The sequence below is a fragment of the Xenopus tropicalis genome, chromosome 6 (assembly GCF_000004195.4).
Source record: "Xenopus tropicalis strain Nigerian chromosome 6, UCB_Xtro_10.0, whole genome shotgun sequence".
NCBI lineage: Eukaryota > Metazoa > Chordata > Amphibia > Anura > Pipidae > Xenopus > Xenopus tropicalis.
The window spans coordinates 144167971-144191582 of NC_030682.2; the positions used below are offsets into that span (position 1 = coordinate 144167971).

At 45.5% G+C, this 23612-nt stretch overlaps 1 long non-coding RNA gene and 2 other non-coding genes across 3 annotated transcripts; all 3 read right to left on the bottom strand.

Annotated features, from left to right (window-relative positions):
* Positions 1 to 270: 270 nt before the first annotated feature.
* mir30b (microRNA mir-30b) lies at positions 271 to 350 on the bottom strand. Its single transcript, NR_049558.1, has one exon. It is a non-coding gene; the product is annotated as a microRNA mir-30b (primary transcript).
* Positions 351 to 1751: 1401 nt separating this feature from the next.
* On the bottom strand, positions 1752 to 22819 carry LOC116411685. Its single transcript, XR_004223284.1, has 3 exons — positions 22596 to 22819; positions 7321 to 7386; positions 1752 to 4640 (listed from the first exon to the last, which is right to left on the bottom strand). It is a non-coding gene; the product is annotated as an uncharacterized LOC116411685 (long non-coding RNA).
* On the bottom strand, positions 4503 to 4583 carry mir30d (microRNA mir-30d). Its single transcript, NR_049642.1, has one exon. It is a non-coding gene; the product is annotated as a microRNA mir-30d (primary transcript).
* Positions 22820 to 23612: the final 793 nt, after the last annotated feature.

Genomic DNA, 23612 nt, shown 5'->3' on the forward strand with positions numbered 1-23612 from the left:
TACTTGTATTTTAGTTTATTTGCATAAGGAATAAAGTAATTCAAAATTACATGAGAAATGAATTCCGAAACAGCAGGCCTCCTTTTACTAACACTGGGCAAATGTGCCCCTGGGTAGCAACCCATAGCCAGCTGCACGTAAAACAATAGAAACAGATTCAACTGGTTGCCATAGGTTACTACCCAGGTGCAAGTTTGCCCGGTGTTAGTAAACAAGCCCCACTGTTTCTACCAACGCTATCGATTTCCACATTCCATTGGAGGAGTTTCCAGATCAGTCGAGGCAAACACCCCCCACCCAGTCAGGTTATACATACGAGCTGAGTGTAGGATGTTTACATAGACTAATACGGGCACGAGAGGCGGCGAGGGCCCGGCAGGCCAGTTCGTACACGTATGGGTTTGAGCAAGCTATCACGCAGGATTCTGGCAGCAAGGAGACGCCAGGGTGGGGTACATTCTGCAAAGGGAAAGCAAATGCTGAAAAAACCCTGAAGGAGAGAAGCGGGAACAGCACAAAGCATTAGTACGTGGGTATTTGCCCCTATCCTTCACATTTACCTTTATAAGACTTGCCAATTTAATGGGGTAATGTAATAGCAGGAGCAAAGTTAGCTACACTTCTTATCACCCATAGCAACCAATCAGCAGGTAGCATTTTCTGATAACTTGTTTAAAAGCTAGCATCTTATTGGTTGCTATGGGTTACTGCTCCTGGGCAAACTGTGTGCTTTGTATTACAAATGGGGTAAGAGTCTTATCCATGTCCTTAGGGCTTCCCATTTGACTACTGCAGTCCCCTTCTAACAAAGTTATTCATGTGTCTTATTTCTTTCGCCTCTAACATTGTGCTTCTGTGGCCAAACCCCAATGGAGGCCATACATGGGCCAATGAAAGCTGCCAACAGTCTGAGCCGGGGTAGATGGGCCTGTCTGTGTTGAGGTGAGGAGCACATTAGTCCTTGCCCCGTTGGCCTGCATCCCATAAATGTTATATGATCTTTCAGCATAAGGGTCAATCACTCGGATCAAACAGCGATTGCCCATCTCTAAGTGGGTTTATGGGGAAAGGATCTGCTCATTTGGGGACCTCACCAAACAGGTGGAACCTCTGGGTTCAATTAGAGATGATTCTAAAGCTGGCCATACACGCACCGATAATATTGTACAAAACCTCGTTTCGTATGATATTCGGTGCGTGTATGGCAAGTCGGCGAGTCGACCGATATCGCAGGAAGCTGCTGATATCGGTTGACTCGCCGATCGGGCCAGTTAAAAGATTTTGATCGGGCGCCATAGAAGGCGTCTGACCAAAATCTGCTTTAAGCGCTGAATCGGCAAAAGGAGGTAGAAATCCTATTGTTTCTACCTCCTTATCTGCCGTTTCAGCCCTGAACGGTTTGTGGCTGATTGTATGATCTTTCGTGAGACCGATGGTCGCACGAAAGATCGCAAATCCCCACGTGTGTGGCCACCTTAATATCTGTGCCCTGGATAACAAATACTCCCCCTACTCAAACTACTACACATCACACCACAGTCAAATGTAAACAGACTTGGGGAGCAACACAAGCACCATAAAAGTTCATGGAGGAGCCAAATAAGGGCTGTGATTGGCTATTAGGCAGCCTCTATGCACCCTATCAGCTTACAGGGGCTTTATTTGGTAGAAAATCTTGTTTGTATTCAACCAAAACTTGCCCCTAAGTCAGGAATTCAAAAATAACTCCCTGGTTTGGGGGCACTGGGAGCAACATCCAAGGGGTTGGGGAGCAACATGTTGCCCCGAGCCACTGGTTGGGGATCACTGACCTAGGGATTGATGCCATGTTTGGCTGTATCAACTGTCTGAGGCTTCACATTAGTGGTTTAAAGCCAACCTGGCCCTGTATCAGCCATCTCCACCTTGGCACCAAATGTCATACAGCCAAACATAGCGGCCACCAATCCTGCTGCACATCTCTGCATTTGGCTACCAGCTATGGTCAAACTTATCACTTCTTTTTTACAATTTGGTTGATGTTGTTGGGAAGGGGGAATTAGTTTAATATTATTAGCCAGGGATCCCCAACCAGTGACTCAGGGGCAACATGCTGCTCACCAACCCTTGAATGTTGCTCCCAGTGGCCTCGTAGCATGTGTTCATTTCTGCATTCTTGGCTCGCTGGCAAGTTTAGTTAGATAAAAACAAAATAAACTAGCAAACATAACCTGCTATAGGCTGTTTGGTTACCTCTCTGCAGACTAACAGCCAATTACAGCCCTTATTTGGCACCCCTATGATGCTTGTGTTGCTCCCCAACTCATTTTACATTTGACAGGGGCTCACGAGTAAGAAAGGTTGGGGACCCCTGCTATAGGCTATTAATACCCAACTTTTGTGAAACCATTTTTCCCACTGATGTCAACCCGCCTATTATTTTTTGGCAATCTCCATTCATTTAGATTTTTCCCGAAATGTGTTATTTCTAGAATCCTGCCCTACGGACATGTGCAAATAATGACCTGACAAGTATAATAATAACAGAGAAGCTTTCCCTGCAGAAGCCACAATTATTATAATTACTAATGACATTTTAATTACACCAAGGGAAAGGTAAACTGCTGCTGCTGCTGGACTACAACTCCCAGTATTAAATAACTGCTGATCTAAATGTGACTTCTGTTTATCAAAGCAATTGGGGAGGACATACTGCTAGAAAAATGATTTTGAAGTTTCTGTATGCCGGAATGATCTTCCTGAAAGCTTTGGGAATGTGGATAATGCACAATAGGAACTCGGCCTCCTTCCTTAGAGCCTTGTTTCTCTGCCCCGGGGGTCCCAGATGTTTTTAGACAGCCCCCAGCAAGTGGTGTAGGAGTTACAGTCCAGCAACATCTGGGGACCCAAGACTGGGAAACAGGTCCCCCCCGGGGGGGAATCACCTGTACTGACGGTTTAATGTTTTTCTAATAAAGAATAACGGTAGAATTTCAGATGTTTAAATGACTGTGTTTTTAATTAAGGGGGGAGCTGCATTAAATATAGTCGAGGGGGGTCCCAATGATGGAATGCACTCACTGGAAAATGCTGCAACTACTACAGTGATACTGGAGCTCCATACAGGAGCCGTGTATGAATAGACGCATGGCCTAATGATATCAGCCAGGGGCAGTATGGGCGTGGCCTTCTGTAAGGGTGTGAGTAGGTAATGCGGGCAGCCTGCCATGTAATCCTAAACATCCTACATGTGTAACATGTTTCAATGGTGCTTTGTGTGTCGTATATTTGGTTTATTCACTCAAGAACGCTGGGGATCCCTATGGCCAGTGCTCTCTAATTTATATAGTGAAGTCTATGGAGCCTCTGAGCAGACTGGGGGGGGGGCCTTAAAAATCCTTTGGAGGGCCAAATCCAGCCCATGGACCTCCTGTTGGACAGCCCTGCCTAAAGCCGGCCATACATGCACCGATATTATCGTACAAAACAAGGTTTCGTACGATAATTGGTGCATGTCGATATGACAGATATCGAAAAAGCCTTGGATATCAGTCGTCTCAACGAATGGGCAAGACAAAAGATTTTGATTGGGCGCTGTTGAAAGTGCACACAAAAAAGCTACATTTAGGGCTAAATTGTTAGATATGGGCAGAAGTCCTATTGTTTATACCTCAATATCTGACATTCAGCCCTGAACCTCTATCCTGCAAATTGTTATGTATGGCCACCTTTAGGGCTAATGCCCCATAGACAGATAAGTTGCCCACATAAACAGCCGATGGAAAGGCATACGTGTCACTTTGTTTTCACGAAGTTGTGTGAAATTGTGCGACTTCGGAAAAACGAAGCATCATGTTATGCCTTTACACCTGCGATTCAAATTGCTGCAGTGGAAAGGCGTTTTGGGGAGATTAGTCACCTGTTGTACTTAAGTTTATTGTGGGCGACTAATCTGTGAAGACACACAGAGCTACTAGTGGCAACTATTTATCACAGCTACAAAAAAGACAATGCTGATCATTTACTGATAACTGTCTCTACGTGTGTGTTAAAGGCAATTCTCAGTATTGTCTATGGCAGGGGATTTTCTGGCGTTTAGTAGCCGTGACAAGTAACTGCTACTAAGTAGCTCCATGTGTCTTCGCCCTAATGGTGTATGGGACAGTCTGACTGCTTCATTGGTCTCTCAGAGTATAGAGACAGCGCCTATCTGATCCACCTATGGCAAATCAGGGATCTCTTGCTTGTAATCCCCAACCAATCCACAGCATTTGCCATAGGTGCCATGCTTCCCATGTAGGGGAGTTCTCTGTGGAGGGGGGAGCAACCTTTGACCCTTTACATGCCAGGCAAAACTACAAAGCTGAAATGAAACCAGTGTGATTAGTGGTTTGAATGTCATGTTCTGCCATGCAATGGGTTAATAAATCACTGATAATTAAGTTTATAAGTTAATAAGTAATTTAGGGAGAGCATTGGTTTACAGAACAGGCCGGCGCACTGCGAGGGGGAGAAGCGTCTGTAGCCGGTAGCAGCAAACACCAGACTGAAAGCTCAAATGCAGCCTCACAGCTTCCAGTCGGGGATGTTTACAGCGACAAACTACAAAACCGGTTGTGGTTTCAGGAAGTGCCGGAGGCAAAAAAATCCGGGGAAGGGACCTGAAACAGAATTGAAACAATGTTAAAAGGGAAGGGAAACGCATAAGTCATACTGAGTTACAGCAGCAGCGAGGCCAACAGCAAAATAAACTGAACAGAAATAGGAATAAAAACTGACAACTGCAAAGTGTCCAATGTACCAATCTACACTCCTGTGTATGGTCTGAATGCTTCTTTGCTTTAAAGGACAACTTAAATGGTCACTACTAAAGGGAATTTATATCCAATTTAAGGCTATAGCAGCCCTATTCAGATTCTGTCTCCCTCACTGCTCCAGTATTAGGAGAAACAGGCCCCTAAGTTTGCTCATAGCCTGTACAGAGAGATACCATAAAGCTATGGCACATAGGGATTCCCCTGTACTAAGCACAATTCAGCAGGAACAGCCCCCTAAGTTTGCTCATAGCCTGTACAGAGAGATACCATAAAACTATGGCAGCATAGGGATTCCCCTGTACTAAGCACAATTCAGCAGGAACAGCCCCCTAAGTTTGCTCATAGCCTGTACAGAGAGATACCATAAAACTATGGCACATAGGGATTCCCCTGTACTAAGCACAATTCAGCAGGAACAGCCCCCTAAGTTTGCTCATAGCCTGTACAGAGAGATACCATAAAACTATGGCAGCATAGGGATTCCCCTGTACTAATCACAATTCAGCAGGAACAGCCCCCTAAGTTTGCTCATCCCATTTGGTTTATACAGGGTCACCTTATTTACAGTACAGTAATACAAAGGCATTTGTAAGAGAGACCACAGGCCTTATTTATTGATAAGTGTTCAACCCACAATGAATATTCCTTCATTCATAGAATCCCAGTGTAATTTTCCAGGGAAGCATACCAGGACCCCATCAAGGTGCCAGTAGGTACCACAGAGTTCCATGCCTCAAAATGGAAGAGGTGTTTAATCCCTCAGCTAAATACAAAAAAAAGTTTGCGCCAAAGTTTTGAATTTGATTTATTTCCAGAGACGCCGCTTCAGCAGGAAGATGATTGGCTCAGCATGAATGATTGATGGGCCTGTCTAACCTGTCACTCTCATTCTGCCGGTCAGCGCCCTGCTGGGAACGCTGAAATATTAAAAACGCAGAGAGAGAGAGAGAGAGAGACGCTGAAGAGCAGAACTGCAGGGAGCCTGTCTGCTTCGTTATGTGAAACAAGTCACCTACACCCACCTGTCATTCCCCCTTTAAAGGACAAGTCAACCCAGAGTATACATTTTTGCTTAGAATTATGTGTTTTATTTTATTAGGCTAAACATGTTTTTTTGGGATTGACATGTCCTTTAAAATTGATGCAAGTCCAAACAGAATTTTGCGTGATAAAGCCACACTTAAATATGTGAAAATTTATAATACAGGTATGGGATCCCTTATCCAGAAACCCGTTATCCAGAAAGTTCTGAATTATGGAAAGGCCATCTCCCATAGACTCCATTATAAGCAAATAATTCTAATTTTTAAATTAATTTCCTTTCCTTCCTTATTTCTCTGTAATAATAAAACAGTACCTGTACTTGATCCCAACTAAGATATAATTACCCCTTATTGGGGGCAGAACAGCCCTATTGGGTTTATTTCATGGTTAAATGATTCCCTTTTCTCTGTAATAATAAAACAGTACCTGTACTTGATCCCAACTAAGATATAATTACCCCTTATTGGGGGCAGAACAGCCCTATTGGGTTTATTTCATGGTTAAATGATTCCCTTTTCTCTGTAATAATAAAACAGTACCTGTATTTGATCCCAACTAAGATATAATTACCCCTTATTGGGGGCAGAACAGCCCTATTGGGTTTATTTCATGGTTAAATGATTCCCTTTTCTCTGTAATAATAAAACAGTACCTGTACTTGATCCCAACTAAGATATAATTACCCCTTATTGGGGGCAGAACAGCCCTATTGGGTTTATTTAATGGTTAAATGATTCCCTTTTCTCTGTAATAATAAAACAGTACCTGTACTTGATCCCAACTAAGATATAATTACCCCTTATTGGGGCAGAACAGCCCTATTGGGTTTATTTCATGGTTAAATGATTCCCTTTTCTCTGTAATAATAAAACAGTACCTGTACTTGATCCCAACTAAGATATAATTACCCCTTATTGGGGCAGAACAGCCCTATTGGGTTTATTTCATGGTTAAATGAGGTTTAGCAGATTTAAGTTATGGAGATCCAAATTACAGAAAGATCCCTTATCCGGAAAATCCCAGGTCCCGAACATTCTGGATAACAGGTCCCATACCCGTATATATTTAAAAAGTTGTTTAGAATTAACAGCTATTTATATATGTAACTGCTACTGAAAATAGTATCTGCCTGTCCTTTGCTATCCTCAGCACTGCTGGTTCTGACTACATATACTATATATGAGATTATGTTTCTCTTTAAAAATATTCTGCAAAAATTTTGGGGGGGAAGTTTCCCTAAAGCAATAGAGAGAATAAGGGTTATTTATAAACTGCACCTGTGCAATATCCCATGGCAACCAACCAGATGTTTGCTTTCAGTGCTCTACCTGCAGCTGGCTGAACAAAGGAAATCACTGATTGGTTGCTATGGGATACTGCCCAGAGGTGTAAATCTGCCCAGTGTTTATATAAGTCCAAGTATGTGCATTTGGAAGGTCTTGACAAAGACAAATGCAAATGGGTAACTCTGAACTCTTACCTTCTAACCGGGTGATGGGGATCCAGCCATGTCGGAGCGGAATTTTCTTCTCGGAGGAGCTCGACTCTGCAATGCAAGAGAAACATTAGATCATATCTGTGTCAAGGAGAGATCGGGAGGTAAGATGACCTAGTACTGCCACATTCCATTATTTAGCAGCCTGCCTAATTCTCCAGCAAGTTGCCAGCACAGGAACGGCCTCTCTCGCCATCAGATACCGTATACACACTATATTCTCTTTACACAACAGAGAAAATAAACACAGTTGGTACAAAAAGTGTTTGTAAACAAAGGAAAAGCTGCATTTTTATAATGGGATTATCTATACTGCCTAACTTTTTGACAGATATACTGTAGGTTGGGCAAGCTGGAGGGAAGGCCTACAGCATTAGGGCTCTGGCACACGGGGAGATTAGTCGCCCGCGGCAAAATTCCCTGTTCGCGGGCGACTAATCCCCCCGAGTTGCCTTCCCCTGCCATTCCACCGGCGAACATGTAAGTCGCTGGCAGGATGGCGAGTCTTTTTCGGCGATTTCCCGAAATCGCCCCGCCGCGTCTGCCATCCCACCGGCGACTTACATTGTCGCCGATGGGATGGCAGGGGAAGGCAACTCGGGGAGATTAGTCGCCCGCGAACAGGGAGTTTTGTCGCGGGCGACTAATCTCCCCGTGTGCCAGAGCCCTTAGGGCTCTGGCACACGGGGAGATTAGTCGCCCGCGACTGGTGGGATGGCATAACGGGGAGATTTGTCGCGCAGTGACTAGTCTCCCCGTATGCCATAGCCCTTAAGGTGCACTAGGTATGGGGACCTGTCACCCAGACATACCAAGCTGTATAACAAAAGTCCTTCTCAAATTAAACATGAAACCCAAATTCATTTTGTTTTATTAACACATCCAAACCCATTATAAAGGCATTTAAAAATCCCTGCTGTCAATCATATACTGCCAGCCCCGCCTCCATGCCTTAGGCATAGAGGCAAGGCAGACAATTGCTTTCACTTTATATTCAGAACTCACATTCCCGTCCCTCCTCACCAACTAACTGTGTAGCCAGTGCATGGGTATGGGCATCTGGCCCCCCATTCTGGCACATAAACAAGATTTTGGGGTAATACAAAGCTAACAGTGTCCACAAAATGGCGCCTGCCTGCTGGCAGTGATTGTGTAATTTCAAGACTGAAGGAAATAAGGATTATATTAGTTATATAGAGTAAGTGAAGTGTATTCTGTTTGACAAACACAATAGAAAAGAATTTGGAATTATTTCTTAGGGTGACAGGTCCCCTTTAAGGGCAGTGACAGACTGCGAGATTAGTCGCCCCGCGACAAATCTTCGTTGCCGCGGGTGACTAATCTCCCCACAATGCCATCCCACCAGCAAGAATGTAAATCACTGGTGGGATGGCATACGCGTCACTATGATTTGCGGAAGTCGCAAGGCAACTTCGGGCGACTTCCGGAAATTGTCCGGCAACTTATCTCCCCGTCTGCCGCTGCCCTAAGTGTCTTGTCCAGGGTCACAAGGAGTTGCCACAGGAAATCGAGTCCCTCATCAAAGGCTGAGCCACCACTGGCTTTGTACAAGGGGGTTACGACATAAGAAGAGCTTTGCAAGGAAAGTAAAGCCTAGGTTTAGTTAGGCCTCATTAAAAAAATAATGTGCAACAGAAATTTCAGAGCTCCATCCTCTTATTGTGAATTCCAAGGCAGGTCTGGGTTGGTCTTGCACCATACTGCATGAGATGTAATTTCATTAATGGATCCTTCCAGTGATGTCCTCCCTACCACATTCCACTTGGACTGCTGGGAATCATGGACAGCAAAGGGAACTACAATGGCCACTCTTGATTGAGTCAGCAAGGTATTGAGCTGCCCATTACTTTTTCTTGGCTTTCATGACTTTCTGGACCAAGCGGAAGAATATGAGGAATGTGGACCTGAGGGCATCAGGAGAGGGTTCCATCAATGAAAAAAAAAAACAGTGAAAAAAAAACAGTCCTTCTGGCTTTACATCCCAAGCAATGTGGGCCAACCTAGAACGCTCTGGAAACCAAAATAAGCAGCCGGAGTTCTGGAATTTCTACACTGCCTTTTTCAAGTAATAAGGCCAAATTGAACCTAGGGTTTTACCTCAACGAGGTATGGGCCAAAAATCAAGCAATTCCCAATTAGTATCACGCTAATTGGGCAGAAAGACCACATCAAGCAGAGTGCACCATGCACAGGTCAGCACAAGCTGCCCCCGTGACCCAATAACTCACCGAGGGTCAACCAACAGGGTCAAACTGATCTCCCTATTGATTAAACATCTGCTCATTTGTCGACTTGGCCAAACACGTCCAGCTTAATGGCGCTTATAATGAAACTCTGGGAATCCAAACTACTCAACGTTATGTATTTACTGATTCATCCGTGACCTTTCTACAAACACGGATGTAGAAACATTGCACTTTTTGGAGGTTAATTGCAAACACTACATAAAAAAAAAAGTAAATTCTTGTAACATTATTGCCATGTCCAGAGAAGGCCAGTTCGAGGCATTTTCCCAGGTCCTTATCTGTACAATTTGAAAAGGTTATTTAAAAGTTATCAGATAAAGCGTCTCGCGAGCAGCAAGGAACAAGGCAGGCTGGGACAGACACGGCGCGCTATACCAGATGCCAAAGGTCGTACAGAAAATCATCATTTTTGGAGCTTAAAAACCTAGAATGTCCCAGTTGGGTTACAATTATTTGCAATCCTGACATTTCATAAAATGGCAACCGCGTGACTGCCTTTGTTGTGCCGACACGCATGGTTTATTTGCCTATAAACAGAGGTTTAATCCCTCCCAAACAAACCCTGGTGCAAGAAGAAACACGACAGCAGCACAGACTTTTATTATGGGCCGTCAGAAAAACATTACAGAGACTTTTGTATTCGGCAATTTGCTTTATTATCTGAATCTTTTCTCCCCGGTCAGATTTGGATAGGTGATAGTGCTGGGTGCTGTGCTGGGCAGCGCTGAGCTTTAACGCTCCCCCATATAAAGACATTTGATTGCACAGAGCACTCAAACACATTCTGACAAATTGCCCCCAGGTATGAGATTTAATAGATTAAATATCAATTTTCCGCTAGGCAAGTTTGATAGATTACAAAGGAGATCAAACTGAAGAATCGATAAGGATTTACAGCAGTTCGATCAATAATAAATCTGCCCTGTACTGAAGAATATTGAAATTAAAGCAAGCAGTTTATTATTTATACAGTAATCACACATTCGACAGATTACACATCATTCCCGTCAGCCCCCTGCCCCAGAGGAGCTAACAATCTATCACATTCACACACACACACAATTTCGGGGGAAAACATACAAACCCAAGAGGTGCAAGGCAGCAAAACTATGGCATTACAGCTTATTTTGTACTCACAACCTGGAGGGAAGGGAGCTGGAATATTGTTTCCATTAGACAGTGCAGGTATAGGATCCAGTATTCGGAAAAGGCCATGAAGGTAGGAGCTTCCATTTTGCCGACTATTGGATTGGATAGCCGAGTATGAAACTATTGCTTATAATTCACATAGGACATTCCTGTATTTACTTACTTTAATATTTAGGTACAAACTGGAGCTACTACATCTGTCATGTAATTACCAAGTTCTTCATGTTAATGTATGTTTGTTTGCCCCTAGCATCCACTCCCTAGATTATCTCACAGCCTCTACAGAAAGATCTTAATCTATCCATAAATTGGATATAGACAGGCCAGCTTGGTCCATCCAAAAGGAGTTGGCAATTCACTGACCTGTGTATGGGGCCCACTAACTGTTATGGCCAACACTGGGCAGGTTGAAACTGTACTAAGCACAATTCAGCAGGAACAGCCCCCTACTTTTGCTCATAGCCTGTACAGAGAGATACCATAAAACTATGGCAGCATAGGGATTCCCCTGTACTAAGCACAATTCAGCAGGAACAGCCCCCTAAGTTTGCTCATAGCCTGTACAGAGAGATACCATAAAACTATGGCAGCATAGGGATTCCCCTGTACTAAGCACAATTCAGCAGGAACAGCCCCCTAAGTTTGCTCATAGCCTGTACAGAGAGATACCATAAAACTATGGCACATAGGGATTCCCCTGTACTAAGCACAATTCAGCAGGAACAGACCCCTAAGTTTGCTCATAGCCTGTACAGAGAGATACCATAAAACTATGGCAGCATAGGGATTCCCCTGTACTAAGCACAATTCAGCAGGAACAGCTGAATACTTGGGAACAGTTTTCCCAAGTACCAAGGCAGTCTAAATATAATATTACAAATATAATTTCAGATTACAGACTTACATATGAAGGGCTTGTGTATGTGCAGTTGATATGTAGCAGATAGTTCTTGCTCAGTTTGGTGCAGGGAATGTGGTTTGCCTCACAGACCTGAGGTGCAGTGGGGGGGGGGGGGGGGACAACAATCATTTCCTTTCATTGCATTACATGACAAGCTGCTTTGTGTTGCTCTGATCAGTTAATCAGTTACCTCCCGTTAACTCTTTCCTTAGCCAGCCTTGAGAACTTGCATCCTTATATGCACTCTGGCACACACAGGGTGCTACCCTGGTATATAACTACTCAGCAGCATGGGTTAAGCCCCCACCCCGCCTCCTCAATTTAAAATGCAGTTAATTAAAAATGACTGGCTGGATAAAGCCACATACCATGCAAATGCCATTTGGATCTGGGGATACAGTGAGACAATACTATAACCGTAGCGCTGGGTTCTAAACATTGCACATATGTAGTTCCGACTACAGAGCAGCAGTGCGGTACAGAGGGAGGTGACCGTGTAAAGTAACTAAAGCATGACTGGGCTGAAGGGCACAACAATGGTGTCAAACCACAAACATCTGATACAAAAACATGAGCTTTTTATAGAATCCCACAGAAATGGGACTTGGCAAAATAGAGCTGGGCGGTATGACCAAAAATTTATATCACGGTATTTTTCAAAATTATATCGGTGTCACGGTATTTGACGGTATTTTTTTTTCCATGCATGATTAGGTGTTAACCCCATTTCCTAATAAATTAGAGAATAATTACTGCAGTATTGAAAATCAGAGTCAGGCAAGCGAAGGATCGGCAACAGAAAGTCGTAAGGTAAATCAGGCAGGCTTAGTTTCCCAGGCAAGGCCGCAGACAACATAGCACAGGAGGAGGCGTTTGATAGCTTTAAATACCCCCCCACGCATGCGCAGAACCGGCGCCGTCAGCGTGTAGCAGACGTGCACGCTTTGACATGTACTTGCGCTTTGACGCACGCGCACCTGGACGTGTGTGCGAAACGTCCCGCGGACAACGGGACGCGCGCGAGACCGGGCCGCACGGATGAGTACCCTGACACCCCGGTATTGCGGTATCTGAAAAATGAATATAGTTTTTAAAAAAACACCGGTATTCGGTATTAAACGGTATATCGCCCAGCCCTATGGCAAAATGTTCTTAGTGAGCCAATACAACTGTCTGAGGCTTTTGTTCTTGTAAATTAGTTAGGAGCTCCATGTAACTGGAGGAGTCCCAAGCCGGACTTGGATTTCTTACTATTGAGTGCTATTCTGATACCTACTGGGAGCTGCTATCTTGCTCCCTTCCCATTGTTCTGCTGATCGGCTGCTGGGGGTGAGAAGGGGGGATATCACTCCAACTTGCAGCGCAGCAGTAAAGTGTGCCTGAGTCTGAGCTTTCAGCCAGCGCTACACATTAGAACTGCTTTCAGCTAACCTATTGTTTCTCCTACTCCCATATAACTGGAGGAGTCCCAAGCCGGACTTGGATTTCTTACTATTGAGTGCTATTCTGATACCTACTGGGAGCTGCTATCTTGCTCCCTTCCCATTGTTCTACTGATCGGCTGCTGGGGGGGAGGGGGGGATATCACTCCAACTTGCAGCGCAGCAGTAAAGTGTGCCTGAGTCTGAGCTTTCAAAAGGAGCCAGCACTACACATTAGAACTGCTTTCAGCTAACCTATTGTTTCTCCTACTCCCATGTAAAAGGAGGAGTCCCAACCCGGACTTGGATCCACAAGGACCAACGTTTTCCTTGCTCACACCGTCGGCATGCCATGATTGTAGTTATAAAAAAATAACAATAATAATAACAATTAATTTTGAATATAATGTGCTTTTACCAATGGACAACTCAGCCTGCGCGAGTGAAACATGCAACGTGAGCAGCATTTTGATTAATAGAGGCCCTATAGCCGCTTTGTTTAAGCCTCCGACAGTCACAATAATAACAATGGTCATATTTCTTAGAAGTGCTGATCTTGCATTTACATTCCCCTAACAATCCTGTATAGAGTACAGTGTCACGCAAAAAGCATTCCTTCCCTGCACACCGGCATTCGTAGACTCCTGGGGGAGGGAACAAGCACAGGCGACCTCAGCCGGACCCAAGGTCAAAGTCACAGAAAAGAGAAACCTAAAATATTTGTTTTACATTGATCCAATCAGCTAAATGATATGTAGAGATATAGAGCGACATGCACTCTCCGGCAATGTCAATTAAAGAGAGCAGTCAGCTGATTGGTTATGTTCCCCTGTCTTGATATATAAGCCACCACCCCCCATAGCTGGACGCTGTCCATCTGCTAGGATTGGGGAAGCATAGAGATGGCTCCTTATTGAGTTTTAAAATGAAAGATCTGTTTCTTTTGGCCAAACCAGCAGATTTTCCCCAATATTCCCACCTTAAAGGCCGCCATACATGCACCGATATTATCGTGCAAAAAGCTTGTTTTGTAAGATATTCGGTGCGTGTATGGCGGCTCAAAGAGCCAAGCGATATCGCAGAAGGCTGCAGATAAGATGGCGTTGACTCGTCAGTTGGCCAGGTTAAAAGATTTTGATCGGGCATCACTGAAGGTGCCCGAGCAGTTCAGCGCTGAATCGGCAGAAGGAGGTAGAATTTCTATTGTTTCTACCTCCATATCCGCCGATTCAGCCCTGAACGTCAGTGGAGGGAACAATCTTTCGTGCGACCAATGGTCACACGAAAGATCGGAATTGCTACATGTATGGCCACCTTAAGGTGGATGATATCAGATTGGCCAGATCATTTAGCCCTCGGGCAAAACAATCAGATCACTGGTGGGCGAAGACTGCATCAACAAGCTGATATGTTTCTAATCCCAATGGGATTTTCAAATCAATTTTCGGCCAAATGTTGGTTGGGAAGGCCCATCTGAGAGCCCCATACACAGGCCAATAAACTGCCACCTCTGTCCATCGGAAGCTTTTAACGGCCCTGTAAGGCCATCTTTACCCGCTTGGTGATCCATAATCCAATAAGGGAATTTATTCCCTTATTCCCATCTCACTTGCCTTCTACCCATAACTCCAATTTCTTCTCCCTATAGCATTTCTGCTCTCCCCCCCCCCCCCCATTTACTGCCTTCTTTCTTCCCCCAACTCATCCAATGTTCCCTTCCTCTTCCCACATGTAAATGTGGCCATACACGAGCCGATTTCACTCGTTCTGAGAGGAACGATCTAATCGGTACATGATCGTTTGACGATCGGTTTGCCATACGATATGCCATCCACGGACAACGACTATTTGAAAAGACGCCATCGACATAAAATACTGAAATATCTTACATCTACATACAATCCGATATTGTTCGTTGACTTCCGCTGTCAATCATGATATGCGCAGGGAACAATTGTTCAACGACAAATGTCTGGCACTCACCTTACACCAATTGGTACATTTTATCTCTAAATCTGATCAATTTTTTTGGCCGATAATGTTGGGCCAATTAGTGGACCGACGATCGTTCGTACACCATCAACTATACAATAAGCTAACAATATTGCATTGTTCTGGAAGTAAAAACTATACAATAAGCTAACAATATTATTGGATCGTTTTAAAGTAAAAAATCGGCTAGTGTATGATCACCTTAACATTCTGCTTTTCCCCCTTTCACTTCTGCTCTAAACTTATATACACAACTACCTTCCCCCCTTTTCCCGTTACCCCATTTTTTCTCCCTTTCGTTTCCCACTCCCCTCAGTTGTCTCTCTTGACTCATATTCCCCGCTGCTGCCTACATTTCCACCGATGATCTTTCTCACTTTTCTTTCCCCATTTCCCTTCTCTTACCTATAAGTTCTGTTTTCCTACCTTCTGTAGACTTTTCTATGCTTTTCCCTTCAAATAATATCCTTATGATCTACTCTTTGCAGGTACTGTAATTCTCTGCAGCATTGCCCCCCACCAGTTCTCCCTATCTCTTTAGGAGTTGTGCAGGTTCCCCACCCATAGTCTTACATGGAGAAAAGTGATCACTGCCGCTGCCAGAAACTGATCATTTGTTTAGGTTTCTATACTGGCAGCATGGAAGAGTGGAAGGGAGGAATGCAGGGATGGAATTCCAGAGATAAGGAGAGATAAGGCTATTTAAACAACAGATGGGAGTGTGAACTACTGCAATTGGTTGATTCCCTTGGAAGTTATAAAACGCTAATTACCTAAGGAAGTCAGTTATCTCAGATTAAGCACAGTAGCATGGAAATCACCTGCAAACACTTGCCAGGCAATGGATCCCTAAGGGTGAAGACACACGGAGCTACTAGTAGCACCTACAGAAATAGACAATGCTGATCATTTACGGATAATTGTCTACGGCAGAGGATTTTCTAGAGTCTATTAGTCGTGAAAAAGTAGCTGCTACTAAGTAGCTCCATGTGTCTTCACCCTAAAGCTAGCCATACATGTACCAATAAAGATTTTCGGACTGTGCGTGGGCTCAGAATTATCGTCCCAATCATTTTTGTACCAGGTCCAAAAATTTGGGTCGGATAACAATAAAATTTGTGCATGAATTGTGTATCTGACGATATCCTTGGGGGACCTACAATGGGAGTCACTTTCATACGATTGGTGCTGCCAACTATTTCATGTTCAGAACATCCTCCGATTTGTGGACTGTGCCACTTTGGCTCTGCTGTTTAAAGCTATGTAAAAAAAAATTGCCCTAAGCTTAGGCATAGCATTATATATGGAGCTGTCAGAGTCCCTGATCCAACAGGAAAATCAATCCTGCCCGGTCGACACTTGGACAATTTCCCCCCCCCCCCCCCGATATTGGTCGGGTAGGACCGTCAGGGGTCTCCATACACAGGGACTGCTGAATCGGTTTGAAGGAGTCGAATCGGCAGCCAATATTTTTAGTTTGGGTTGCACAGGTGTAGCTTTGTGCCCTAAAAGAATAGAAGCAATACTATTTAAGGCAGCAGTACAGAGAATAACACTTGGGTTATCCAGCTTATCAGTTCCAGGGCCAAACTGTCTGGCCATGGAGCGGATCAGGCAAGGCAGCCACACGCAGGATGACATTCGGGTTATCCAACTAATCAGTGTAAAGGGCCAAACTGTCTAAAAAGGCCTTCAGATTCCAATGGGCGGAAGGTTATAAACTGACTTCCTCATGTTCGGAACAAAACCTTCCAACGAATTGAGTTATATTGCAAATGTAAAGCTATAAAAGAAACGAAAGCCTATAATCTCGCTAATAAATTCCTCGGCCCTGAAAGACTGTGTGCAGAGCAGATTTTAATATCTCTGCTGTCAAGCCAGTTATTTGGGGAATGTATGCTTTTAAACAGCCAGAGATTTCCTGGAAAGCAGGCTTAGAAAGTGTGGTGTTAAAGTGCTCCGCTCTGTCGCTGTTTGCTTGGAAGGCCCAATTAACGCTTAGTGCCAGGCGAATATGTGAAACGCATGTGAGCTGAAACAAATTTCTACGTAAAGGTGCCAATTCTATCTGCCGATATTGGTCCTTTAGATCGATTTGGCAGTTAATCTGCTGGTGTATGGGCACGCCTGACCGACATCTGGCCTGAAACCGCCCAGATCTCATTCGGGCAAGTTAAATACAAATATACAGAGAAGGAATGTTCTGGGCACACAATAAGCTGTACCCCCATACTGTACTGTCTAAGGGAAACACTATGGCACCTCCTACCCATATGTATAAATACAAATATACAGAGAAGGAATGTTCTGGGCACACAATAAGCTGTACCCCCATACTGTACTGTCTAAGGGAAACACTATGGCGCCTCCTACCCATATGTATAAATACAAATATACAGACAAGGAATGTTCTGGGCACACAATAAGCTATACCCTCATACTGTACTGTCTAAGGGAAACACTATGGCACCTCCTACCCATATGTATAAATACAAATATACAGAGAAGGAATGTTCTGGGCACACAATAAGCTGTACCCCCATACTGTACTGTACAATAGAAACAATACAGGGATATATTTTTCCCATTTTATCTGACCTACGTGTTCATATAAATCACAGAGACAATTCCAGCCAAACGAATGTTTGAAAAATAACCATAATCTCACAGAATATGAACAGAACATGATATTGGGCTGGATCTGATAACACAAAAAGAGCTGCACAACCTCCGGGCAAAAGCTTCTGTTCCTCAATGGCCGGTCACAGGTGAGAGCTAAAGAACAGTGATACCTGTGTGTTAGAGCTTCATGAATGCTGTGTGTGTGTGTCAGGCCCCTTTATCCTGAGAGCCCTTCTTTCCAGCAATCAGGGGTAAGCAAATATACTCTGCTATTGCTTATTCCCTGCTAAGGACACGATAATCCAGGAATCTGCCCCTAGAACACAGCTGAACATCTGGCCCCATACAGATGGCAGCACCCTTCTCTAATCCACTAATAACAAGAAACATTAGGAGTGCAAGGAGAATTGCGTCCCCCGACCTGGCACTGAACTATTATCTTATATAATAATATGGAAATGCAAAGAATGTAATCCATGTCCGTACCATCTAAACAGTGCTTGCGTGAAAAGAAATGGGGGTGCCTTTTACATAAAAAGCTGTTTAGGTATTGGATCCCTTATCCAGAAACCCGTTAACCAGAAAGCTCTGAATTACGGAAAGGCCATCTCCCATAGACTCTTAAAACTGATTTCCTTTTCTCTGTAATAATACAACAGTGCCTGTACTTGATCCCAACTAAGATATAATTACCCGTTATTGGGGCAGAACAGCCCTATTGGGTTTATTTCATGGTTAAATGATTCCCTTTTCTCTGTAATAATAAAACAGTACCTGTACTTGATCCCAACTAAGATATAATTACCCCTTATGGGGGCAGAACAGCCCTATTGGGTTTATTTCATGGTTAAATGATTCCCTTTTCTCTGTAATAATAAAACAGTACCTGTACTTGATCCCAACTAAGATATAATTACCCCTTATTGGGGGCAGAACAGCCCTATTGGGTTTATTTCATGGTTAAATGATTCCCTTTTCTCTGTAATAATAAAACAGTACCTGTACTTGATCCCAACTAAGATATAATTACCCCTTATTGGGGGCAGAACAGCCCTATTGGGTTTATTTCATGGTTAAATGATTCCCTTTTCTCTGTAATAATAAAACAGTACCTGTACTTGATCCCAACTAAGATATAATTACCCCTTATTGGGGCAGAACAGCCCTATTGGGTTTATTTCATGGTTAAATGATTCCCTTTTCTCTGTAATAATAAAACAGTACCTGTACTTGATCCCAACTAAGATATAATTACCCCTTATTGGGGCAGAACAGTCCTATTGGGTTTATTTCATGGTTAAATGATTCCCTTTTCTCTGTAATAATAAAACAGTACCTGTACTTGATCCCAACTAAGATATAATTACCCCTTATTGGGGGCAGAACAGCCCTATTGGGTTTATTTCATGGTTAAATGATTCCCTTTTCTCTGTAATAATAAAACAGTACCTGTACTTGATCCCAACTAAGATATAATTACCCCTTATTGGGGGCAGAACAGTCCTATTGGGTTTAATTAATGTTTTATGGATTTTTTAGTAGACTTAAGGTATGGAGATCCAAATTACGGAAACGCCTCTTATATGGAATACCCTTGGTCCCGGTCCTATACCTGTATAATAAAAGTCCTTTACAAATTAAACATGAAACACAGATTCTTTTTTTAATTTAATCATCCATACCTGTTATAAATGTACTTAAAAATCTGAGCTGTCAATCATATATTGCTTGCCCCGCCTCTATGCCTTCGGCATAGAGGCGGGGCAGGCAATATATGATTGACAGCTCAGATTTTTTAAGTACAATTCATTCAGCACTTCCTAGAAATCACCTATATGGCAAATGCATAAGAGTTTGGGGTGACACAAAGCTTTGCCTTAATAAAAGTGTTCACAAAATGGCTGCTGGCTGTGGTTTTAAATTCCAAGGGAAAAAAAAATAAATAGTTTATATGTAGTAAGTAAAGTTTATCTTGCTAAACTTGACAGAAAATGATTTGGAATTATTTTCAAGGGTTACAGGTTCCCCTTTAAGCACCCGTCCTTCTACAGTACAGCATTGACAAATACACTAGCACTTTCTAAATACAAAATAATAAAAAAAAGGCTTGAATTGAAAAATAATGGATTTGATTACTCATAAAAGCACCCGACGACCACGCCAAGTAGCTTCCTAAAGCCCGCCGCCATTACTGAAAGTGCCACTGAATGCAGGTGCCCTACTGCCCTAAATCTGCCATATTTCTGGACACTTTGGTGCAATAACGTGGTCAGAAACCCCATGGAAGTTTTATATGCCAGCATTTAATATGAATAAATGGATATAAAAAAAAAGACAGATGTGGGTGTTTGAGAAAGAAAAGCGGCAAAGGAAAACTCGTTCTATTTGCGTTTCAGACGCCAGGTGCCTACAATGCCGCACAGCAGCCGGCTGGCATACAATAAACCTAAGGGTCCTACTGCCCCTTGGAAGGCTGCTGGGAAACAATACAGCATTTATTACCACTGCAAGACATGGCTCTCCCTACATGGGCAGCTAAAAACAGCACACATTTCAAATATGCTCTATAATAGGATGAAAAAATTCCTTCCTAGGTTTCCTTAAGGGTGAAGACACACGGAGGTACTAGTAGCAGCTACTTTTTCAAGGCTACGAAACTCCAGAAAATCCCCTGCCATAGACAAAACTGAGAATTTCCTCTGCTAAAACACACAGACAATTATCAGTAAATGATCAGCATTGTCTATCTTAGTAGCCATGACAAGTAGCTGCTACTAGTAGCTCTGTGTGTCTTCACCCTTAAACACACCAATAACCTTGTGCAGCGACTTCCCTTTGGCCTCGTTAGTCACGTTCTGCTCAGTGCCGGGCTCCGTATTGTTTCCCAGAACTTGCCGCTCTCAGATTTCTCAACCCAGTAGTGACCCGGGATGCCCCGACTTTCACCTTTCCTCTCTATTTGTACACGCTGCTCGTTACAGGCTTTAACGATTGACTTTTAATTAAATATTTCAGCGCAGTCTGCCCCTGACCGGACCCGTTGCCTTTTCATGGCTTGTGGTTTATTTTCCCCACAGAATATCAGATTCCTCTTTTTTTTGGAAGCGCCAAATACATTTTAGAATCTGTCCCCAAACCCAAGCAGGACGGATGCAGCAAACTGACAGACTGAAGAAGAAACCCCAGAACTAATGTTAAATAAAGCCACTGCTCTGCACAAGTGTAACCCAGGCAGTCTGCCCATAACACTGGTTGGGCCTGTGCGGCTTTACAGTCAAATGGAATCATTTGGTGCAAGTGTCTATGAGGGGTTAGAGTGGCTCTCCCAGCCCTACAGGTATCAGTACACTGGCAAAGGATATGGCCTCACCAACTAACCCCCCCACAATTAAACCTGCCTCTGTGGCACTGTCCCACCCCCTCTTTCCTTGATGACTCCTCTCATGCCCTTCTCAATGTACTCTGAATATCTATCCTGTCCTCTGTTCCCTGAATCTCCCCCCTCCCCACACTGAGCCCCCTGAATCTGCCCCCTCCCCACACTGAGCCCCCTGAATCTCCCCCCTCCCCACACTGAGCCCCCTGAATCTCTCCCCTCCCCACACTGAGCCCCCTGAATCTCCCCCCTCCCCACTCTGAGCCCCCTGAATCTCTCCCCTCCCCACACTGAGCCCCCTGAATCTCCCCCCTCCCCACTCTGAGCCCCCTGAATCTGCCCCCTCCCCACTCTGAGCCCCCTGAATCTGCCCCCTCCCCACTCTGAGCCCCCTGAATCTCCCCCCTCCCCACTCTGAGCCCCCTGAATCTCCCCCCTCCCCACTCTGAGCCCCCTGAATCTCCCCCCTCTGAGCCCCCTGAATCTCCCCCCTCCCCACACTGAGCCCCCTGAATCTGCCCCCTCCCCACTCTGAGCCCCCTGAATCTGCCCCCTCCCCACTCTGAGCCCCCTGAATCTCCCCCCTCCCCACTCTGAGCCCCCTGAATCTCTCCCCTCCCCACACTGAGCCCCCTGAATCTCCCCCCTCCCCACTCTGAGCCCCCTGAATCTGCCCCCTCCCCACTCTGAGCCCCCTGAATCTGCCCCCTCCCCACTCTGAGCCCCCTGAATCTCCCCCCTCCCCACTCTGAGCCCCCTGAATCTCCCCCCTCCCCACTCTGAGCCCCCTGAATCTCCCCCCTCTGAGCCCCCTGAATCTCCCCCCTCCCCACACTGAGCCCCCTGAATCTGCCCCCTCCCCACTCTGAGCCCCCTGAATCTGCCCCCTCCCCACTCTGAGCCCCCTGAATCTCCCCCCTCCCCACTCTGAGCCCCCTGAATCTCCCCCCTCTGAGCCCCCTGAATCTCCCCCCTCCCCACTCTGAGCCCCCTGAATCTCCCCCCTCCCTCCTCACAATACTGTGACTTTCCCACCGTCTCGCTTGGTTTCGTGCCATTTCCCCTCAGTCCCGGACTCTCTCCCCACCAAGCTGACCTCTCTTCATCGCTTCGCAGCACTCCCGCTTCTGAGACTGCCCCGGGCCATACCAACTGTGCCCATACCCCCCGGGCCATACCAACTGTGCCCGTACCCCCCGGGCCATACCAACTCTGCCCGTACCCCCCGGGCCATACCAACTCTGCCCGTACCCCCCGGGCCATACCAACTCTGCCCGTACCCCCCGGGCCATACCAACTCTGCCCGTACCCCCCGGGCCATACCAACTCTGCCCGTACCCCCCGGGCCATACCAACTCTGCCCGTACCCCCCGGGCCATACCAACTCTGCCCGTACCCCCCGGGCCATACCAACTCTGCCCGTACCCCCCAGTGCCGCTAACTCTGCCCGTGTGTGGGTTCCCGGACTCTCTCACTATGTTGTGATTGCACCCCCCCTCCCCCCCCCGGCTCTCACTCGCCCCGGTTCTCACCCGTTTCTCTCGGTCGGTGCTGGGCCCGGCGGGACACGCACAGTTGCCCCGGTAGTATGCAGGGTGCGAGGTTACAGGGTTCCATCTCCGGGGAGCACCCCCCCATGATTCCATAGGCGCCTCCGTCCGACTCCCTCCCACCGCTCCCAGGGCTCAGTCTGTCCGTCCGCCAGCCAATGGGAAGGCCCTACGTCACGGCGCGGACACACGTGACTCTCCGGTCACCTCCATCGCACCGCCGTCTCCAAGGTGAAGCGAATTCTGACACGTGACTTCCTCCGCTCCTAGCCCCGCCCCCCGGGGGGAGGGAAAGGAATGACAGGTCATGTGACGTTGCCCGCCCTTGGGCTCTGTGGGAAAGGGGTGTGAGGGGCTGAGAGCTGTGTGTAACTTCTCTCCCAGGGTCTCACTGTTCCTCACTGTACCTCACTGTACCTCACTGTGCCTCACTGTACCTCACTGTGCCTCACTGTACCTCACTGTACCTCACTGTGCCTCACTGTACCTCACTGTGCCTCACTGTGCCTCACTGTGCCTCACTGGGATATTATCATCCCATAGAAACGTCCCCTTATAAATTACTCTGCTGCATCTGTATCTTTACATTGAATCTTGTTTTTACTATTCCCACCACTGATCAGTCTGAATGGTTTCATTCATTTTAAAGCATCAAAGTACAACATGGGTGCATTAAACATTACACTTTATATCTGTATGGGAGCTGCTGTTTGGGAAGTCTCCCTTTTCCTCAGTGTCTGAGGCGCTAGAGCTGCGCTATTATCTTTTCCCATTTCCTAAGAAAATCTGTGTTAAGGCCCCCATACACGGGCCGATTCTAGCTGCTGATATGGCTCCCTTGGACAGATTCGGCAGCTTATCGGCCCATGTAGGGGCAGGAACGAGCGGCCTGGCCGACCGATATTTGGCCTGAAATTGGGCAGATATCGATCGGCCAGGTTAGAACCGACTGCCACATTGCCGCCCACATAATCCGATGGTTTGGCCCCAGGGCCAAAC